Source organism: Ambystoma mexicanum, chromosome 1q (assembly GCF_040938575.1).
Source record: "Ambystoma mexicanum isolate Mex_15411 chromosome 1q, UKY_AmexF1_1, whole genome shotgun sequence".
NCBI lineage: Eukaryota > Metazoa > Chordata > Amphibia > Caudata > Ambystomatidae > Ambystoma > Ambystoma mexicanum.
The window spans coordinates 722,187,131-722,210,235 of NC_090922.1; positions in this window are offsets into that span (position 1 = coordinate 722,187,131).

Consider the following 23,105-nt stretch of genomic DNA (forward strand, 5'->3'; position numbering starts at 1 on the left):
GGTGTGTTCTGAGGACGCTGTCCATATTGTTCTTTGGCAAGTTGAATGTGTTCTAAGAACACTTGCGGTGTCCGCTAAATGTTTGTAAATTAACAAAATGGGGGTGTCCTGAGGACGCTGTCCGTATTGTTCGCTGGCAAGTTGAATGTGTTCTAAGAACACTTGTGGAGTCCTGAAATGTTCGGAAATAAACAAAATGGGGGTGTTCTGAGGATACTGTGCGTATTGTTCGTCGGCAAGTTTAATGTGTTCTAAGAACACTCGCAGTGTCCTGAAATGTTCGTAAATAAAAAAAATGGGGGTGTCCTGAGTACGCTGTTCGTATTGTTCTCTGGCAAGTTGAATGTGTTCTAAGAACACTCGTGGTGTCCTGAAATGTTCGTAAATAAACACAATGGGGGAGTCCAGAGGACGCTGTCCGTATTGTTCAATGGCAAGTTGAATGAGTTCTAAGAACACTTGCGGTGTCCTGAAATGTTCGTAAATTAAAAAAATGGGTGTGTTCTGAGGACGCTGTCCATATTGTTCTTTGGCAAGTTGAATGTGTTCTAAGAACACTCGCGGTGTCCTGAAATGTTCGTAAAAAAACAAAATGGGGGTGTCCCGAGGACGCTGTCCGTATTGTTCACTGGTAAGCTGAATGTGTTCTAAGAACACTGGCGGTGTCCGCTAAATGTTCGTAAATTAACAAAATGGGGGTGTCCTGACGATGCTGTCCGTATTGTTCACTGGCAAGTTGAATGTGTTTTAAGAACACTCGCGGTGTCCTAAAATGTTCATAAATTAACAAAATGGGAGTGTTTTGAGGACGCTATCCGTATTGTTCGCTGGCAAGTTGAAAGTGTTCTAAAAACACTCGTGGTGTCCGCTAAATGTTCGTAAATTAACAAAATAGGGGTGTCCTTAGGACGCTGTCCGTATTGTTCTCTGGCAAGTTGAATGTGTTCTAAGAACACTTGTGGTGTCCTGAAATGTTCGTAAATTAATAAAATGGGGGTGTTCAGAGGACGCTGTCCGTATTGTTCGCTGGCAAGTTGAAAGTGTTCTAAGAACACTCGTGGTGTCCTGGAATATTCGTAAATAAACAAAATGGGGGTGTCCTGAGGATGCTGTCCATACTGTTCGATGGCAAGTTGAATGTGTTCTAAGAACACTTGCGGTGTCCTGAAATGTCCGTAAATAAACAAAATGGGGGTGTCCTGAGTACGCTGTTCGTATTGTTCTCTGGCGAGTTGAATGTGTTCTAAGAACACTCGTGGTGTCCTGGAATGTTCGTAAATAAACAAAATGGGGGTGTCCTGAGTACGCTGTTCATATTGTTCTCTGGCAAGTTGAATGTGTTCTAAGAACACTCGTGGTGTCCTGGAATGTTCGTAAATAAACAAAATGGGGGTGTCCTGAGGATGCTGTCCGTATTGTTCGATGGCAAGTTGAATGTGTTCTAAGAACACTCGCGGTGTCCTGAAATGTTCGTAAATAAACAAAATGGGGGTGTCCTGAGCACGCTGTCCCTATTGTTCGATGGTGAGTTGAATGTGTTCTAAGAACACTCGCGGTGTCCTGAAATGTTCGTAAATTAACAAAATGGGTGTGTTATGAGGACGCTGTCCATATTGTTCTTTGGCAAGTTGAATGTGTTCTAAGAACACTTGCAGTGTCCTGAAATGTTCATAAAAAAACAAAATGGGGGTGTCCCGAGGACGCTGTCCGTACAGATCACTTGCAAGTTGAATGTGTTCTAAGAACACTGGCGGTGTCCGCCAAATGTTCGTAAATTAACAAAATGGGGGTGTCCTGAGGACGCTGTCTGTATTGTTCGCTGGCAAGTTCAAAGTGTTCTAAGAACACTCGTGGTGTCCGCTAAATGTTCGTAAATTAACAAAATGGGGGTGTCCTGAGGACGCTGTCCGTATTGTTCTCTGGCAAGTTGAATGAGTTCTAAGAACACTCGCGGTGTCCTGAAATGTTCATAAATTAACAAAATGGGTGTGTTCTGAGGACGCTGTTCATATTGCTCAATGGCAAGTTGAATAAGTTCTAAGAACACTCGCGGTGTCCTGAAATGTTCATAAATTAACAAAATGGGTGTGTTCTGAGGACGCTGTCCATATTGTTCAATGGCAAGTTGAATGAGTTCTAAGAGCACTCGCGGTGTCCTGAAATGTTTGTAAATTAACAAAATGGGTGTGTTCTGAGGACGCTGTCCATATTGTTCTTTGGCAAGTTGAATGTGTTCTAAGAACACTGGCGGTGTCCGCTAAATGTTCGTAAATTAACAAAATGGGGGTGTCCTGAGGACGCTGTCCGTATTGTTCTCTGGCAAGTTGAATGTGTTCTAAGAACACTTGTGGTGCCCTGAAATGTTCGTAAATTAATAAAATGGGGGTGTTCAGAGGACGCTGTCCGTATTGTTCGCTGGCAAGTTGAAAGTGTTCTAAGAACACTCGTGGTGTCCGTTAAATGTTCGTAAATAAACAAAATGGGGGTGTCCTGAGGACGCTGTCCGTATTGTTCGATGGCAAGCTGAATGTGTTCTAAGAACACTCGCGGTGTCCTGAAATGTTCGTAAATAAACAAAATGGGGGTGTCCTGAGGAGGCTGTCCGTATTGTTCTCTGGCAAGTTGAATGTGTTCTAAGAACACTTGCGGTGTCCTGAAATGTTCGTAAATAAACAAAATGGGGGTGTCCCGAGGACGCTGTCCGTATTGTTCGCTGGCAAGTTGAATGTGTTCTAAGAACACTCGCGGTGTCCGCTAAATGTTCGTAAATTAACAAAATGGGGGTGTCCTGAGGACGCTGTACGTATTGTTCGGTGGCAAGTTTAATGTGTTCTAAGAACACTCGCGGTGTCCTGAAATGTTCGTAAATAAACAAAATGGGGGTGTCCTGAGCACGCTGTCCGTATTGTTCGATGGCGAGTTGAATGTGTTCTAAGAACACTCGTGGTGTCCTGAAATGTTCGTAAATAAACACAATGGGGGAGTCCTGAGGACGCTGTCCGTATTGTTAAATGGCAAGTTGAATGAGTTCTAAGAACACTTGCGGTGTCCTGAAATGTTCGTAAATTAACAAAATGGGTGTGTTCTGAGGACGCTGTCCATATTGTTTTTTGGCAAGTTGAATGTGTTCTAAGAACACTCGCGGTGTCTTGAAATGTTCGTAAAAAAACAAAATGGGGGTGTCCCGAGGACGCTGTCCGTATTGTTCACTGGCAAGTTGAATGTGTTCTAAGAACACTTGCGGTGTCCGCTAAATGTTCGTAAATTAACAAAATGGGGTGTCCTGACGATGCTGTCCGTATTGTTCACTGGCAAGTTGAATGTGTTCTAAGAACACTCGCAGTGTCCTAAAATGTTCGTAAATTAACAAAATGGGGGTGTCCTTAGGATGCTGTCCGTATTGTTCTCTGGCAAGTTGAATGTGTTCTAAGAACACTTGTGGTGTCCTGAAATGTTCGTAAATTAATAAAATGGGGTTGTTCAGAGGACGCTGTCCGTATTGTTCGCTGGCAAGTTGAAAGTGTTCTAAGAACACTCGTGGTGTGCTGGAATGTTCGTAAATAAACAAAATGGGGGTGTCCTGAGGATGCTGTCCGTACTTGTTCGATGGCAAGTTGAATGTGTTCTAAGAACACTTGAGGTGTCCTGAAATGTTCGCAAATAAACAAAATGGGGGTGTCCTGAGTTCGCTGTCCGTATTGTTCAATGGCAAGTTGAATGAGTTCTAAGAACACTTGCGGTGTCCTGAAATGTTCGTAAATTAACAAAATGGGTGTGTTCTGAGGACTCTGTCCATATTGTTCTTTGGCAAGTTGAATGTGTTCTAAGAACACTCGCGGTGTCCTGAAATGTTCGTAAAAAAACAAAATGGGGGTGTCCCGAGGACGCTGTCCGTATTGTTCACTGGCAAGTTGAATGTGTTCTAAGAACACTGGCGGTGTCCGCTAAATGTTTGTAAATTAACAAAATGGGGGTGTCCTGAGGACGCTGTCCGTATTGTTCGCTGGCAAGTTGACTGTGTTCTAAGAACACTTGTGGAGTCCTGAAATGTTCGGAAATAAACAAAATGGGGGTGTTCTGAGGATACTGTGCGTATTGTTCGGTGGCAGGTTTAATGTGTTCTAAGAACACTCCCAGTGTCCTGAAATGTTCGTCAATAAACAAAATGGGGGTGTCCTGAGTACGCTGTTCGTATTGTTCTCTGGCAAGTTGAATGTGTTCTAAAAACACTCGTGGTGTCCTGGAATGTTTGTAAATAAACAAAATGGGGGTGTCCTGAGGATGCTGTCCGTATTGTTCGATGGCAAGTTGAATGTGTTCTAAGAACACTCGCGGTGTCCTGAAATGTTCGTAAATAAACAAAATGGGGGTGTCCTGAGCACGCTGTCCGTATTGTTCGATGGCGAGTTGAATGTGTTCTAAGAACACTCGTGGTGTCCTGAAATGTTCGTAAATAAACACAATGGGGGAGTCCAGAGGACACTGTCCGTATTGTTCAATGGCAAGTTGAATGAGTTCTAAGAACACTTGCGGTGTCCTGAAATGTTCGTAAATTAACAAAATGGGTGTGTTCTGAGGACGCCGTCCATATTGTTCTTTGGCAAGTTGAATGTGTTCTAAGAACACTCGCGGTGTCCTGAAATGTTCGTAAAAAAACAAAATGGGGGTGTCCCGAGGACGCTGTCCGTATTGTTCACTGGCAAGTTGAATGTGTTCTAAGAACACTGGCGGTGTCCGCTAAATGTTCGTAAATTAACAAAATGGCGGTGTCCTGACGATGCTGTCCATATTGTTCACTGGCAAGTTGAATGTGTTTTAAGAACACTCGCGGTGTCCTAAAATGTTCATAAATTAACAAAATGGGGGTGTTTTGAGGATGCTGTCCGTATTGTTCAATGGAAAGTTGAATGAGTTCTAAGAACACTTGTGGTGTCCGCTAAATGTTCGTAAATTAATAAAATGGGGGTGTTCAGAGGACGCTGTCCGTATTGTTCGCTGGCAAGTTGAAAGTGTTCTAAGAACACTCGTGGTGTCCTGGAATGTTCGTAAATAAACAAAATGGGGGTGTCCTGAGGATGCTGTCCATACTGTTCGATGGCAAGTTGAATGTGTTCTAAGAACACTTGCGGTGTCCTGAAATGTCCGTAAATAAACAAAATGGGGGTGTCCTGAGTACGCTGTTCGTATTGTTCTCTGGCGAGTTGAATGTGTTCTAAGAACACTCGTGGTGTCCTGGAATGTTCGTAAATAAACAAAATGGGGGTGCCCTGAGTACCCTGTTCGTATTGTTCTCTGGCAAGTTGAATGTGTTCTAAGAACACTCGTGGTGTCCTGGAATGTTCGTAAATAAACAAAATGGGGGTGTCCTGAGGATGCTGTCCGTATTGCTCGATGGCAAGTTGAATGTGTTCTAAGAACCCTCCGGTGTCCTGAAATGTTCGTAAATAAACAAAATGGGGGTGTCCTGAGCACGCTGTCCGTATTGTTCGATGTTGAGTTGAATGTGTTCTAAGAACACTCGTGGTGTCCTGAAATGTTCGTAAATTAACAAAATGGGGGTGTCCCGAGGACGCTGTCCGTACAGTTCACTTGCAAGTTGAATGTGTCCTAAGAACACTGGCGGTGTCCGCCAAATGTTCGTAAATTAACAAAATGGGGTTGTCCTGAGGACGCTGTCCGTATTGTTCGCTGGCAAGTTGAAAGTGTTCTAAGAACACTCGTGGTGTCCGCTAAATGTTCGTAAATTAACAAAATGGGGGTGTCCTGAGGACGCTGTCCGTATTGTTCTCTGGCAAGTTGAATGAGTTCTAAGAACACTCGCGGTGTCCTGAAATGTTCATAAATTAACAAAATGGGTGTGTTCTGAGGACGCTGTTCATATTGCTCAATGGCAAGTTGAATGAGTTCTAAGAACACTCGCGGTGTCCTAAAATGTTCATAAATTAACAAAATGGGGATGTTTTGAGGACGCTGTCCGTATTGTTCGCTGGCAAGTTGAAAGTGTTCTAAGAACACTCGTGGTGTCCGCTAAATGTTCGTAAATAAACAAAATGGGGGTGTCCTGACCACGCTATCCGTATTGTTCGATGGCGAGTTGAATGTGTTCTAAGAACACTCGTGGTGTCCTGAAATGTTCGTAAATAAACACAATGGGGGAGTCCTGATGACGCTGTCCGTATTGTTCAATGGCAAGTTGAATGAGTTCTAAGAACACTTGCAGTGTCCTGAAATGTTCGTAAATTAACAAAATGGGTGTGTTCTGAGGACGCTGTCCATATTGTTCTTTGGCAAGTTGAATGTGTTCTAAGAACACTCGCGGTGTCCGCTAAATGTTTGTAAATTAACAAAATGGGGGTGTCCTGAGGACGCTGTCCGTATTGTTCGCTGGCAAGTTGAATGTGTTCTAAGAACACTTGTGGAGTCCTGAAATGTTCGTAAATAAACAAATGGGGGTGTTCTGAGGATACTGTGCGTATTGTTCGGTGGCAAGTTTAATGTGTTCTAAGAACACTCGCAGTGTCCTGAAATGTTCGTAAATAAACAAAATGGGGGTGTCCTGAGTACGCTGTTCGTATTGTTCTCTGGCAAGTTGAATGTGTTCTAAGAACACTTGTGGTGTCCTGGAATGTTCGTAAATAAACAAAATGGGGGTGTCCTGAGGATGCTGTCCGTATTGTTCGATGGCAAGTTGAATGTGTTCTAAGAACACTCGCGGTGTCCTGAAATGTTCGGAAATAAACTAAATGGGGGTGTCCTGAGCACGCTGTCCGTATTGTTCGATGGCGAGTTGAATGTGTTCTAAGAACACTCGTGGTGTCCTGAAATGTTCGTAAATAAACACAATGGGGGAATCCAGAGGACGTTGTCCGTATTGTTCAAGGGCAAGTTGAATGAGTTCTAAGAACACTTGCGGTGTCCTGAAATGTTCGTAAATTAACAAAATGGGTGTGTTCTGAGGACGCTGTCCATATTGTTCTTTGGCAAGTTGAATGTGTTCTAAGAACACTCGCGGTGTCCTGAAATGTTCGTAAAAAAACAAAATGGGGGTGTCCCGAGGACGCTGTCCGTATTGTTCACTGGGAAGTTGAATGTGTTCTAAGAACACTGGCGGTGTCCGCTAAATGTTCGTAAATTAACAAAATGGGGGTGTCCTGACGATGCTGTCCGTATTGTTCACTGGCAAGTTGAATGTGTTTTAAGAACGCTCGCGGTGTCCTAAAATGTTCATAAATGAACAAAATGGGGGTGTTTTGAGGACGCTGTCCGTATTGTTCGCTGGCAAGTTGAAAGTGTTCTAAGAACACTTGTGGTGTCCGCTAAATGTTCGTAAATTAACAAAATGGGGGTGTGCTTTGAGGACGCTGTCCGTTTTGTTCTCTAGCAAGTTGAATGAGTTCTAAGAACACTCGCGGTGTCCTGAAATGTTCATAAATTAACAAAATGGGTGTGTTCTGAGGACGCTGTCCGTATTGTTCAATGGCAAGTTGAATGAGTTCTAAGAACACTCGCAGTGTCCTGAAATGTTCATAAATTAACAAAATGGGTGTGTTCTGAGGACGCTGTCCATATTGTTCAATGGAAAGTTGAATGAGTTCTAAGAACACTCGCGATGTCCTAAAATGTTCTTAAATTAACAAAATGGGGGTGTTTTGAGGACGCTGTCCGTATTGTTCGCTGGCAAGTTGAATGTGTTCTAAGAACACTCGCGGTGTCCTGAAATGTTCGTAAAAAAACAAAATGGGGGTGTCCCGAGGACGCTGTCCGTATTGTTCACTGGCAAGTTGAATGTGCTCTAAGAACACTGGCGGTGTCCGCTAAATGTTCGTAAATTAACAAAATGGGGGTGTCCTGAGGACACTGTCCGTATTGTTCACTGGCAAGTTGAATGTGTTCTAAGAACACTCGCGGTGTCCTAAAATGTTCATAAATTAACAAAATGGGGGTGTTTTGAGGACGCTGTCCGTATTGTTCGATGGCAAGTTGAAAGTGTTCTAAGAACACTCGTGGTGTCCGCTAAATGTTCGTAAATTAACAAAATGGGGGTGTCCTGAGGACGCTGTCCGTAATGTTCTCTGGCAAGTTGAATGTGTTCTAAGAACACTTGTGGTGTCCTGAAATGTTCGTAAATTAATAAAATTGGGGTGCTCAGAGGACGCTGTCCATATTGTTCGCTGGCAAGTTGAAAGTGTTCTAAGAACACTTGTGGTGTCCATTAAATGTTCGTAAATAAACAAAATGGGGGTGTCCTGAGGACGCTGTGTGTATTGTTCTCTGGCAAGTTGAATGTGTTCTAAGAACACTTGCGGTTTCCTGAAATGTTCATAAATAAACAAAAGGGTGTGTTCTGAGGACGCTGTCCATATTGTTCAATGGCAAGTTGAGTGAGTTCTAAGAACACTCGCAGTGTCCTGAAATGTTCATAAATTAACAAAATGGGTGTGTTCTGAGGACGCTGTCCATATTGTTCAATGGAAAGTTGAATGAGTTCTAAGAACACTCGCGATGTCCTAAAATGTTCTTAAATTAACAAAATGGGGGTGTTTTGAGGACGCTGTCCGTATTGTTCGCTGGCAAGTTGAAAGTGTTCTAAGAACACTCGTGGTGTCCGCTAAATGTTCGTAAATTAACAAAATGGGGGTGTCTGGAGGATGCTGTCCGTATTGTTCTCTAGCAAGTTGAATGAGTTCTAAGAACACTCGCGGTGTCCTGAAATGTTCATAAATTAACAAAATGGGTGTGTTCTGAGGACGCTGTCCATATTGCTCAATGGCAAGTTGAATGAGTTCTAAGAACACTCGCGGTGTCCTAAAATGTTCATAAATTAACAAAATGGGGGTGTTTTGAGGACGCTGTCCGTATTGTTCGCTGGCAAGTTGAAAGTGTTCTAAGAACACTCGTGGTGTCCGCTAAATGTTCGTAAATAAACAAAATGGGGGTGTCCCGAGCACGCTGTCCGTATTGTTCGATGGCGAGTTGAATGTATTCTAAGAACACTCGTGGTGTCCTGAAATGTTCGTAAATAAACACAATGGGGGAGTCCTGATGACGCTGTCCTTATTGTTCAATGGCAAGTTGAATGAGTTCTAAGAACACTTGCAGTGTCCTGAGATGTTCGTAAATCAGCAAAATGGGTGTGTTCTGAGGACGCTGTCCATATTGTTCTTTGGCAAGTTGAATGTGTTCTAAGAACACTTGCGGTGTCCGCTAAATGTTTGTAAATTAACAAAATGGGGGTGTCCTGAGGACGCTGTCCGTATTGTTCGCTGGCAAGTTGAATGTGTTCTAAGAACACTTGTGGAGTCCTGAAATGTTCGGAAATAAACAAAATGGGGGTGTTCTGAGGATACTGTGCGTATTGTTCGTCGGCAAGTTTAATGTGTTCTAAGAACACTCGCAGTGTCCTGAAATGTTCGTAAATAAAAAAAATGGGGGTGTCCTGAGTACGCTGTTCGTATTGTTCTCTGGCAAGTTGAATGTGTTCTAAGAACACTCGTGGTGTCCTGAAATGTTCGTAAATAAACACAATGGGGGAGTCCAGAGGACGCTGTCCGTATTGTTCAATGGCAAGTTGAATGAGTTCTAAGAACACTTGCGGTGTCCTGAAATGTTCGTAAATTAACAAAATGGGTGTGTTCTGAGGACGCTGTCCATATTGTTCTTTGGCAAGTTGAATGTGTTCTAAGAACACTCGCGGTGTCCTGAAATGTTCGTAAAAAAACAAAATGGGGGTGTCCCGAGGACGCTGTCCGTATTGTTCACTGGTAAGCTGAATGTGTTCTAAGAACACTGGCGGTGTCCGCTAAATGTTCGTAAATTAACAAAATGGGGGTGTCCTGACGATGCTGTCCGTATTGTTCACTGGCAAGTTGAATGTGTTTTAAGAACACTCGCGGTGTCCTAAAATGTTCATAAATTAACAAAATGGGAGTGTTTTGAGGACGCTATCCGTATTGTTCGCTGGCAAGTTGAAAGTGTTCTAAAAACACTCGTGGTGTCCGCTAAATGTTCGTAAATTAACAAAATAGGGGTGTCCTTAGGACGCTGTCCGTATTGTTCTCTGGCAAGTTGAATGTGTTCTAAGAACACTTGTGGTGTCCTGAAATGTTCGTAAATTAATAAAATGGGGGTGTTCAGAGGACGCTGTCCGTATTGTTCGCTGGCAAGTTGAAAGTGTTCTAAGAACACTCGTGGTGTCCTGGAATGTTCGTAAATAAACAAAATGGGGGTGCCCTGAGTACCCTGTTCGTATTGTTCTCTGGCAAGTTGAATGTGTTCTAAGAACACTCGTGGTGTCCTGGAATGTTCGTAAATAAACAAAATGGGGGTGTCCTGAGGATGCTGTCCGTATTGTTCGATGGCAAGTTGAATGTGTTCTAAGAACCCTCCGGTGTCCTGAAATGTTCGTAAATAAACAAAATGGGGGTGTCCTGAGCACGCTGTCCGTATTGTTCGATGTTGAGTTGAATGTGTTCTAAGAACACTCGTGGTGTCCTGAAATGTTCGTAAATTAACAAAATGGGTGTGTTCTGAGGACGCTGTCCATATTGTTCTTTGGCAAGTTGAATGTGTTCTAAGAACACTTGCGGTGTCCTGAAATGTTCATAAAAAAACAAAATGGGGGTGTCCCGAGGACGCTGTCCGTACAGTTCACTTGCAAGTTGAATGTGTCCTAAGAACACTGGCGGTGTCCACAAAATGATCGTAAATTAACAAAATGGGGTTGTCCTGAGGACGCTGTCCGTATTTTTCGCTGGCAAGTTGAAAGTGTTCTAAGAACACTCGTGGTGTCCGCTAAATGTTCATAAATTAACAAAATGGGGGTGTCCAGAGGACGCTGTCCGTATTGTTCTCTGGCAAGTTGAATGAGTTCTAAGAACACTCGCGGTGTCCTGAAATGTTCATAAATTAACAAAATGGGTGTGTTCTGAGGACGCTGTTCATATTGCTCAATGGCAAGTTGAATGAGTTCTAAGAACACTCGCGGTGTCCTAAAATGTTCATAAATTAACAAAATGGGGATGTTTTGAGGACGCTGTCCGTATTGTTCGCTGGCAAGTTGAAAGTGTTCTAAGAACAATCGTGGTGTCCGCTAAATGTTCGTAAATAAACAAAATGGGGGTGTCCTGAGGATGCTGTCCGTACTTGTTCGATGGCAAGTTGAATGTGTTCTAAGAACACTTGAGGTGTCCTGAAATGTTCGTAAATAAACGAAATGGGGGTGTCCTGAGTATGCTGTCCGTATTGTTCAATGGCAAGTTGAATGACTTCTAAGAACACTCGCAGTGTCCTGAAATGTTCGTAAATTAACAAAATGGGTGTGTTCTGAGGACGCTGTCCATATTGTTCTTTGGCAAGTTGAATGTGTTCTAAGAACACTCGCGGTGTCCTGAAATGTTCGTAAAAAAACAAAATGGGGGTTTCCCGAGGACGCTGTCCGTATTGTTCACTGGCAAGTTGAATGTGTTCTAAGAACACTGGCGGTGTCCGCTAAATGTTCGTAAATTAACAAAATGGGGGTGTCCTGAGGACGCTGTCCGTATTGTTCACTGGCAAGTTGAATGTGTTCTAAGAACACTCGCGGTGTCCTAAAATGTTCATAAATTAACAAAATGGGGGTGTTTTGAGGACGCTGTCTGTATTGTTCGCTGGCAAGTTGAAAGTGTTCTAAGAACACTCGTGGTGTCTGCTAAATGTTCGTAAATGAACAAAATGAGGGTGTCCTGAGGACGCTGTCCGTAATGTTCTCTGGCAAGTTGAATGTGTTCTAAGAACACTTGTGGTGTCCTGAAATGTTCGTAAATTAATAAAATGGGGGTGTTCAGAGGACGCTGTCCATATTGTTCGCTGGCAAGTTGAAAGTGTTCTAAGAACACTTGTGGTGTCCATTAAATGTTCGTAAATAAACAAAATGGGGGTGTCCTGAGGACGCTGTGCGTATTGTTCTCTGGCAAGTTGAATGTGTTCTAAGAACACTTGCGGTGTCCTGAAATGTTCGTAAATAAACAAAATGGGGGTGTCCCAAGGACGCTGTCCGTATTGTTCGCTGGCAAGTTGAATGTGTTCTAAGAACACTTGTGGTGTCCGCTAAATGTTCGTAAATTAACAAAATGGGGGTGTCCTGAGGATGCTGTCCGTATTGTTCAATGGCAAGTTGAATGAGTTCTAAGAACACTCGCAGTGTCCTGAAATGTTCATAAATTAACAAAATGGGTGTGTTATGAGGACGCTGTCCATATTGTTCAATGGAAAGTTGAATGAGTTCTAAGAACACTCGCGATGTCCTAAAATGTTCTTAAATTAACAAAATGGGGGTGTTTTGAGGACGCTGTCCGTATTGTTCGCTGGCAAGTTGAAAGTGTTCTAAGAACACTTGTGGTGTCCGCTAAATGTTCGTAAATTAACAAAATGGGGGTGTGCTTTGAGGACGCTGTCCGTTTTGTTCTCTAGCAAGTTGAATGAGTTCTAAGAACACTCGCGGTGTCCTGAAATGTTCATAAATTAACAAAATGGGTGTGTTCTGAGGACGCTGTCCGTATTGTTCAATGGCAAGTTGAATGAGTTCTAAGAACACTCGCAGTGTCCTGAAATGTTCATAAATTAACAAAATGGGTGTGTTCTGAGGACGCTGTCCATATTGTTCAATGGAAAGTTGAATGAGTTCTAAGAACACTCGCGATGTCCTAAAATGTTCTTAAATTAAAAAAATGGGGGTGTTTTGAGGACGCTGTCCGTATTGTTCGCTGGCAAGTTGAATGTGTTCTAAGAACACTCGCGGTGTCCTGAAATGTTCGTAAAAAAACAAAATGGGGGTGTCCCGAGGACGCTGTCCGTATTGTTCACTGGCAAGTTGAATGTGCTCTAAGAACACTGGCGGTGTCCGCTAAATGTTCGTAAATTAACAAAATGGGGGTGTCCTGAGGACACTGTCCGTATTGTTCACTGGCAAGTTGAATGTGTTCTAAGAACACTCGCGGTGTCCTAAAATGTTCATAAATTAACAAAATGGGGGTGTTTTGAGGACGCTGTCCGTATTGTTCGATGGCAAGTTGAAAGTGTTCTAAGAACACTCGTGGTGTCCGCTAAATGTTCGTAAATTAACAAAATGGGGGTGTCCTGAGGACGCTGTCCGTAATGTTCTCTGGCAAGTTGAATGTGTTCTAAGAACACTTGTGGTGTCCTGAAATGTTCGTAAATTAATAAAATTGGGGTGTTCAGAGGACGCTGTCCATATTGTTCGCTGGCAAGTTGAAAGTGTTCTAAGAACACTTGTGGTGTCCATTAAATGTTCGTAAATAAACAAAATGGGGGTGTCCTGAGGACGCTGTGTGTATTGTTCTCTGGCAAGTTGAATGTGTTCTAAGAACACTTGCGGTTTCCTGAAATGTTCATAAATAAACAAAAGGGTGTGTTCTGAGGACGCTGTCCATATTGTTCAATGGCAAGTTGAGTGAGTTCTAAGAACACTCGCAGTGTCCTGAAATGTTCATAAATTAACAAAATGGGTGTGTTCTGAGGACGCTGTCCATATTGTTCAATGGAAAGTTGAATGAGTTCTAAGAACACTCGCGATGTCCTAAAATGTTCTTAAATTAACAAAATGGGGGTGTTTTGAGGACGCTGTCCGTATTGTTCGCTGGCAAGTTGAAAGTGTTCTAAGAACACTCGTGGTGTCCGCTAAATGTTCGTAAATTAACAAAATGGGGGTGTCTGGAGGATGCTGTCCGTATTGTTCTCTAGCAAGTTGAATGAGTTCTAAGAACACTCGCGGTGTCCTGAAATGTTCATAAATTAACAAAATGGGTGTGTTCTGAGGACGCTGTCCATATTGCTCAATGGCAAGTTGAATGAGTTCTAAGAACACTCGCGGTGTCCTAAAATGTTCATAAATTAACAAAATGGGGGTGTTTTGAGGACGCTGTCCGTATTGTTCGCTGGCAAGTTGAAAGTGTTCTAAGAACACTCGTGGTGTCCGCTAAATGTTCGTAAATAAACAAAATGGGGGTGTCCCGAGCACGCTGTCCGTATTGTTCGATGGCGAGTTGAATGTATTCTAAGAACACTCGTGGTGTCCTGAAATGTTCGTAAATAAACACAATGGGGGAGTCCTGATGACGCTGTCCTTATTGTTCAATGGCAAGTTGAATGAGTTCTAAGAACACTTGCAGTGTCCTGAAATGTTCGTAAATCAGCAAAATGGGTGTGTTCTGAGGACGCTGTCCATATTGTTCTTTGGCAAGTTGAATGTGTTCTAAGAACACTTGCGGTGTCCGCTAAATGTTTGTAAATTAACAAAATGGGGGTGTCCTGAGGACGCTGTCCGTATTGTTCGCTGGCAAGTTGAATGTGTTCTAAGAACACTTGTGGAGTCCTGAAATGTTCGGAAATAAACAAAATGGGGGTGTTCTGAGGATACTGTGCGTATTGTTCGTCGGCAAGTTTAATGTGTTCTAAGAACACTCGCAGTGTCCTGAAATGTTCGTAAATAAAAAAAATGGGGGTGTCCTGAGTACGCTGTTCGTATTGTTCTCTGGCAAGTTGAATGTGTTCTAAGAACACTCGTGGTGTCCTGAAATGTTCGTAAATAAACACAATGGGGGAGTCCAGAGGACGCTGTCCGTATTGTTCAATGGCAAGTTGAATGAGTTCTAAGAACACTTGCGGTGTCCTGAAATGTTCGTAAATTAAAAAAATGGGTGTGTTCTGAGGACGCTGTCCATATTGTTCTTTGGCAAGTTGAATGTGTTCTAAGAACACTCGCGGTGTCCTGAAATGTTCGTAAAAAAACAAAATGGGGGTGTCCCGAGGACGCTGTCCGTATTGTTCACTGGTAAGCTGAATGTGTTCTAAGAACACTGGCGGTGTCCGCTAAATGTTCGTAAATTAACAAAATGGGGGTGTCCTGACGATGCTGTCCGTATTGTTCACTGGCAAGTTGAATGTGTTTTAAGAACACTCGCGGTGTCCTAAAATGTTCATAAATTAACAAAATGGGAGTGTTTTGAGGACGCTGTCCGTATTGTTCTCTGGCAAGTTGAATGTGTTCTAAGAACACTTGTGGTGTCCTGAAATGTTCGTAAATTAATAAAATGGGGGTGTTCAGAGGACGCTGTCCGTATTGTTCGCTGGCAAGTTGAAAGTGTTCTAAGAACACTCGTGGTGTCCTGGAATGTTCGTAAATAAACAAAATGGGGGTGTCCTGAGGATGCTGTCCATACTGTTCGATGGCAAGTTGAATGTGTTCTAAGAACACTTGCGGTGTCCTGAAATGTCCGTAAATAAACAAAATGGGGGTGTCCTGAGTACGCTGTTCGTATTGTTCTCTGGCGAGTTGAATGTGTTCTAAGAACACTCGTGGTGTCCTGGAATGTTCGTAAATAAACAAAATGGGGGTGTCCTGAGTACGCTGTTCATATTGTTCTCTGGCAAGTTGAATGTGTTCTAAGAACACTCGTGGTGTCCTGGAATGTTCGTAAATAAACAAAATGGGGGTGTCCTGAGGATGCTGTCCGTATTGTTCGATGGCAAGTTGAATGTGTTCTAAGAACACTCGCGGTGTCCTGAAATGTTCGTAAATAAACAAAATGGGGGTGTCCTGAGCACGCTGTCCGTATTGTTGGATGGTGAGTTGAATGTGTTCTAAGAACACTCGCGGTGTCCTGAAATGTTCGTAAATTAACAAAATGGGTGTGTTATGAGGACGCTGTCCATATTGTTCTTTGGCAAGTTGAATGTGTTCTAAGAACACTTGCAGTGTCCTGAAATGTTCATAAAAAAACAAAATGGGGGTGTCCCGAGGACGCTGTCCGTACAGATCACTTGCAAGTTGAATGTGTTCTAAGAACACTGGCGGTGTCCGCCAAATGTTCGTAAATTAACAAAATGGGGGTGTCCTGAGGACGCTGTCTGTATTGTTCGCTGGCAAGTTCAAAGTGTTCTAAGAACACTCGTGGTGTCCGCTAAATGTTCGTAAATTAACAAAATGGGGGTGTCCTGAGGACGCTGTCCGTATTGTTCTCTGGCAAGTTGAATGAGTTCTAAGAACACTCGCGGTGTCCTGAAATGTTCATAAATTAACAAAATGGGTGTGTTCTGAGGACGCTGTTCATATTGCTCAATGGCAAGTTGAATAAGTTCTAAGAACACTCGCGGTGTCCTGAAATGTTCATAAATTAACAAAATGGGTGTGTTCTGAGGACGCTGTCCATATTGTTCAATGGCAAGTTGAATGAGTTCTAAGAGCACTCGCGGTGTCCTGAAATGTTTGTAAATTAACAAAATGGGTGTGTTCTGAGGACGCTGTCCATATTGTTCTTTGGCAAGTTGAATGTGTTCTAAGAACACTGGCGGTGTCCGCTAAATGTTCGTAAATTAACAAAATGGGGGTGTCCTGAGGACGCTGTCCGTATTGTTCTCTGGCAAGTTGAATGTGTTCTAAGAACACTTGTGGTGCCCTGAAATGTTCGTAAATTAATAAAATGGGGGTGTTCAGAGGACGCTGTCCGTATTGTTCGCTGGCAAGTTGAAAGTGTTCTAAGAACACTCGTGGTGTCCGTTAAATGTTCGTAAATAAACAAAATGGGGGTGTCCTGAGGACGCTGTCCGTATTGTTCGATGGCAAGCTGAATGTGTTCTAAGAACACTCGCGGTGTCCTGAAATGTTCGTAAATAAACAAAATGGGGGTGTCCTGAGGAGGCTGTCCGTATTGTTCTCTGGCAAGTTGAATGTGTTCTAAGAACACTTGCGGTGTCCTGAAATGTTCGTAAATAAACAAAATGGGGGTGTCCCGAGGACGCTGTCCGTATTGTTCGCTGGCAAGTTGAATGTGTTCTAAGAACACTCGCGGTGTCCGCTAAATGTTCGTAAATTAACAAAATGGGGGTGTCCTGAGGACGCTGTACGTATTGTTCGGTGGCAAGTTTAATGTGTTCTAAGAACACTCGCGGTGTCCTGAAATGTTCGTAAATAAACAAAATGGGGGTGTCCTGAGCACGCTGTCCGTATTGTTCGATGGCGAGTTGAATGTGTTCTAAGAACACTCGTGGTGTCCTGAAATGTTCGTAAATAAACACAATGGGGGAGTCCTGAGGACGCTGTCCGTATTGTTAAATGGCAAGTTGAATGAGTTCTAAGAACACTTGCGGTGTCCTGAAATGTTCGTAAATTAACAAAATGGGTGTGTTCTGAGGACGCTGTCCATATTGTTTTTTGGCAAGTTGAATGTGTTCTAAGAACACTCGCGGTGTCTTGAAATGTTCGTAAAAAAACAAAATGGGGGTGTCCCGAGGACGCTGTCCGTATTGTTCACTGGCAAGTTGAATGTGTTCTAAGAACACTTGCGGTGTCCGCTAAATGTTCGTAAATTAACAAAATGGGGTGTCCTGACGATGCTGTCCGTATTGTTCACTGGCAAGTTGAATGTGTTCTAAGAACACTCGCAGTGTCCTAAAATGTTCGTAAATTAACAAAATGGGGGTGTCCTTAGGATGCTGTCCGTATTGTTCTCTGGCAAGTTGAATGTGTTCTAAGAACACTTGTGGTGTCCTGAAATGTTCGTAAATTAATAAAATGGGGTTGTTCAGAGGACGCTGTCCGTATTGTTCGCTGGCAAGTTGAAAGTGTTCTAAGAACACTCGTGGTGTGCTGGAATGTTCGTAAATAAACAAAATGGGGGTGTCCTGAGGATGCTGTCCGTACTTGTTCGATGGCAAGTTGAATGTGTTCTAAGAACACTTGAGGTGTCCTGAAATGTTCGCAAATAAACAAAATGGGGGTGTCCTGAGTTCGCTGTCCGTATTGTTCAATGGCAAGTTGAATGAGTTCTAAGAACACTTGCGGTGTCCTGAAATGTTCGTAAATTAACAAAATGGGTGTGTTCTGAGGACTCTGTCCATATTGTTCTTTGGCAAGTTGAATGTGTTCTAAGAACACTCGCGGTGTCCTGAAATGTTCGTAAAAAAACAAAATGGGGGTGTCCCGAGGACGCTGTCCGTATTGTTCACTGGCAAGTTGAATGTGTTCTAAGAACACTGGCGGTGTCCGCTAAATGTTTGTAAATTAACAAAATGGGGGTGTCCTGAGGACGCTGTCCGTATTGTTCGCTGGCAAGTTGACTGTGTTCTAAGAACACTTGTGGAGTCCTGAAATGTTCGGAAATAAACAAAATGGGGGTGTTCTGAGGATACTGTGCGTATTGTTCGGTGGCAGGTTTAATGTGTTCTAAGAACACTCCCAGTGTCCTGAAATGTTCGTCAATAAACAAAATGGGGGTGTCCTGAGTACGCTGTTCGTATTGTTCTCTGGCAAGTTGAATGTGTTCTAAAAACACTCGTGGTGTCCTGGAATGTTTGTAAATAAACAAAATGGGGGTGTCCTGAGGATGCTGTCCGTATTGTTCGATGGCAAGTTGAATGTGTTCTAAGAACACTCGCGGTGTCCTGAAATGTTCGTAAATAAACAAAATGGGGGTGTCCTGAGCACGCTGTCCGTATTGTTCGATGGCGAGTTGAATGTGTTCTAAGAACACTCGTGGTGTCCTGAAATGTTCGTAAATAAACACAATGGGGGAGTCCAGAGGACACTGTCCGTATTGTTCAATGGCAAGTTGAATGAGTTCTAAGAACACTTGAGGTGTCCTGAAATGTTCGTAAATTAACAAAATGGGTGTGTTCTGAGGACGCCGTCCATATTGTTCTTTGGCAAGTTGAATGTGTTCTAAGAACACTCGCGGTGTCCTGAAATGTTCGTAAAAAAACAAAATGGGGGTGTCCCGAGGACGCTGTCCGTATTGTTCACTGGCAAGTTGAATGTGTTCTAAGAACACTGGCGGTGTCCGCTAAATGTTCGTAAATTAACAAAATGGCGGTGTCCTGACGATGCTGTCCATATTGTTCACTGGCAAGTTGAATGTGTTTTAAGAACACTCGCGGTGTCCTAAAATGTTCATAAATTAACAAAATGGGGGTGTTTTGAGGATGCTGTCCGTATTGTTCAATGGAAAGTTGAATGAGTTCTAAGAACACTCGTGGTGTCCGCTAAATGTTCGTAAATTAATAAAATGGGGGTGTTCAGAGGACGCTGTCCGTATTGTTCGCTGGCAAGTTGAAAGTGTTCTAAGAACACTCGTGGTGTCCTGGAATGTTCGTAAATAAACAAAATGGGGGTGTCCTGAGGATGCTGTCCATACTGTTCGATGGCAAGTTGAATGTGTTCTAAGAACACTTGCGGTGTCCTGAAATGTCCGTAAATAAACAAAATGGGGGTGTCCTGAGTACGCTGTTCGTATTGTTCTCTGGCGAGTTGAATGTGTTCTAAGAACACTCGTGGTGTCCTGGAATGTTCGTAAATAAACAAAATGGGGGTGCCCTGAGTACCCTGTTCGTATTGTTCTCTGGCAAGTTGAATGTGTTCTAAGAACACTCGTGGTGTCCTGGAATGTTCGTAAATAAACAAAATGGGGGTGTCCTGAGGATGCTGTCCGTATTGCTCGATGGCAAGTTGAATGTGTTCTAAGAACCCTCCGGTGTCCTGAAATGTTCGTAAATAAACAAAATGGGGGTGTCCTGAGCACGCTGTCCGTATTGTTCGATGTTGAGTTGAATGTGTTCTAAGAACACTCGTGGTGTCCTGAAATGTTCGTAAATTAACAAAATGGGGGTGTCCCGAGGACGCTGTCCGTACAGTTCACTTGCAAGTTGAATGTGTCCTAAGAACACTGGCGGTGTCCGCCAAATGTTCGTAAATTAACAAAATGGGGTTGTCCTGAGGACGCTGTCCGTATTGTTCGCTGGCAAGTTGAAAGTGTTCTAAGAACACTCGTGGTGTCCGCTAAATGTTCGTAAATTAACAAAATGGGGGTGTCCTGAGGACGCTGTCCGTATTGTTCTCTGGCAAGTTGAATGAGTTCTAAGAACACTCGCGGTGTCCTGAAATGTTCATAAATTAACAAAATGGGTGTGTTCTGAGGACGCTGTTCATATTGCTCAATGGCAAGTTGAATGAGTTCTAAGAACACTCGCGGTGTCCTAAAATGTTCATAAATTAACAAAATGGGGATGTTTTGAGGACGCTGTCCGTATTGTTCGCTGGCAAGTTGAAAGTGTTCTAAGAACACTCGTGGTGTCCGCTAAATGTTCGTAAATAAACAAAATGGGGGTGTCCTGACCACGCTATCCGTATTGTTCGATGGCGAGTTGAATGTGTTCTAAGAACACTCGTGGTGTCCTGAAATGTTCGTAAATAAACACAATGGGGGAGTCCTGATGACGCTGTCCGTATTGTTCAATGGCAAGTTGAATGAGTTCTAAGAACACTTGCAGTGTCCTGAAATGTTCGTAAATTAACAAAATGGGTGTGTTCTGAGGACGCTGTCCATATTGTTCTTTGGCAAGTTGAATGTGTTCTAAGAACACTCGCGGTGTCCGCTAAATGTTTGTAAATTAACAAAATGGGGGTGTCCTGAGGACGCTGTCCGTATTGTTCGCTGGCAAGTTGAATGTGTTCTAAGAACACTTGTGGAGTCCTGAAATGTTCGTAAATAAACAAATGGGGGTGTTCTGAGGATACTGTGCGTATTGTTCGGTGGCAAGTTTAATGTGTTCTAAGAACACTCGCAGTGTCCTGAAATGTTCGTAAATAAACAAAATGGGGGTGTCCTGAGTACGCTGTTCGTATTGTTCTCTGGCAAGTTGAATGTGTTCTAAGAACACTTGTGGTGTCCTGGAATGTTCGTAAATAAACAAAATGGGGGTGTCCTGAGGATGCTGTCCGTATTGTTCGATGGCAAGTTGAATGTGTTCTAAGAACACTCGCGGTGTCCTGAAATGTTCGGAAATAAACTAAATGGGGGTGTCCTGAGCACGCTGTCCGTATTGTTCGATGGCGAGTTGAATGTGTTCTAAGAACACTCGTGGTGTCCTGAAATGTTCGTAAATAAACACAATGGGGGAATCCAGAGGACGTTGTCCGTATTGTTCAAGGGCAAGTTGAATGAGTTCTAAGAACACTTGCGGTGTCCTGAAATGTTCGTAAATTAACAAAATGGGTGTGTTCTGAGGACGCTGTCCATATTGTTCTTTGGCAAGTTGAATGTGTTCTAAGAACACTCGCGGTGTCCTGAAATGTTCGTAAAAAAACAAAATGGGGGTGTCTCGAGGACGCTGTCCGTATTGTTCACTGGGAAGTTGAATGTGTTCTAAGAACACTGGCGGTGTCCGCTAAATGTTCGTAAATTAACAAAATGGGGGTGTCCTGACGATGCTGTCCGTATTGTTCACTGGCAAGTTGAATGTGTTTTAAGAACGCTCGCGGTGTCCTAAAATGTTCATAAATGAACAAAATGGGGGTGTTTTGAGGACGCTGTCCGTATTGTTCGCTGGCAAGTTGAAAGTGTTCTAAGAACACTCGTGGTGTCCGCTAAATGTTCGTAAATTAACAAAATGGGGGTGTCCTTAGGACACTGTCCGTATTGTTCTCTGGCAAGTTGAATGTGTTCTAAGAACACTTGTGGTGTCCTGAAATGTTCGTAAATTAATAAAATGGGGGTGTTCAGAGGACGCTGTCCGTATTGTTCGCTGGCAAGTTGAAAGTGTTCTAAGAACACTCGTGGTGTCCTGGAATGTTCGTAAATAAACAAAATGGGGTGTCCTGACGATGCTGTCCATACTGTTCGACGGCAAGTTGAATGTGTTCTAAGAACACTTGCGGTGTCCTGAAATGTCCGTAAATAAACAAAATGGGGGTGTCCTGAGTACGCTGTTTGTATTGTTCTCTGGCAAGTTGAATGTGTTCTAAGAACACTCGTGGTGTCCTGGAATGTTTGTAAATAAACAAAATGGGGGTGTCCTGATGATGCTGTCCGTATTGTTCGATGGCAAGTTGAATGTGTTCTAAGAACACTCGCGGTGTCCTGAAATGTTCGTAAATAAACAAAATGGGGGTGTCCTGAGCACGCTGTCCGTATTGTTCGATGGTGAGTTGAATGTGTTCTAAGAACACTCGCGGTGTCCTGAAATGTTCGTAAAAAAACAAAATGGGGGTGTCCCGAGGACGCTGTCCGTATTGTTCACTGGGAAGTTGAATGTGTTCTAAGAACACTGGCGGTGTCCGCTAAATGTTCGTAAATTAACAAAATGGGGGTGTCCTGACGATGCTGTCCGTATTGTTCACTGGCAAGTTGAATGTGTTTTAAGAACGCTCGCGGTGTCCTAAAATGTTCATAAATGAACAAAATGGGGGTGTTTTGAGGACGCTGTCCGTATTGTTCGCTGGCAAGTTGAAAGTGTTCTAAGAACACTCGTGGTGTCCGCTAAATGTTCGTAAATTAACAAAATGGGGGTGTCCTTAGGACACTGTCCGTATTGTTCTCTGGCAAGTTGAATGTGTTCTAAGAACACTTGTGGTGTCCTGAAATGTTCGTAAATTAATAAAATGGGGGTGTTCAGAGGACGCTGTCCGTATTGTTCGCTGGCAAGTTGAAAGTGTTCTAAGAACACTCGTGGTGTCCTGGAATGTTCGTAAATAAACAAAATGGGGTGTCCTGACGATGCTGTCCATACTGTTCGACGGCAAGTTGAATGTGTTCTAAGAACACTTGCGGTGTCCTGAAATGTCCGTAAATAAACAAAATGGGGGTGTCCTGCGTACGCTGTTTGTATTGTTCTCTGGCAAGTTGAATGTGTTCTAAGAACACTCGTGGTGTCCTGGAATGTTTGTAAATAAACAAAATGAGGGTGTCCTGAGGATGCTGTCCGTATTGTTCGATGGCAAGTTGAATGTGTTCTAAGAACACTCGCGGTGTCCTGAAATGTTCGTAAATTAACAAAATGGGTGTGTTATGAGGACGCTGTCCATATTGTTCTTTGGCAAGTTGAATGTGTTCTAAGAACACTTGCGGTGTCCTGAAATGTTCATAAAAAAACAAAATGGGGGTGTCCCGAGGACGCTGTCCGTACAGATCACTTGCAAGTTGAATGTGTTCCAAGAACACTGGCGGTGTCCGCCAAATGTTCGTAAATTAACAAAATGGGGGTGTCCTGAGGACGCTGTCTGTATTGTTCGCTGGCAAGTTCAAAGTGTTCTAAGAACACTTGTGGTGTCCGCTAAATGT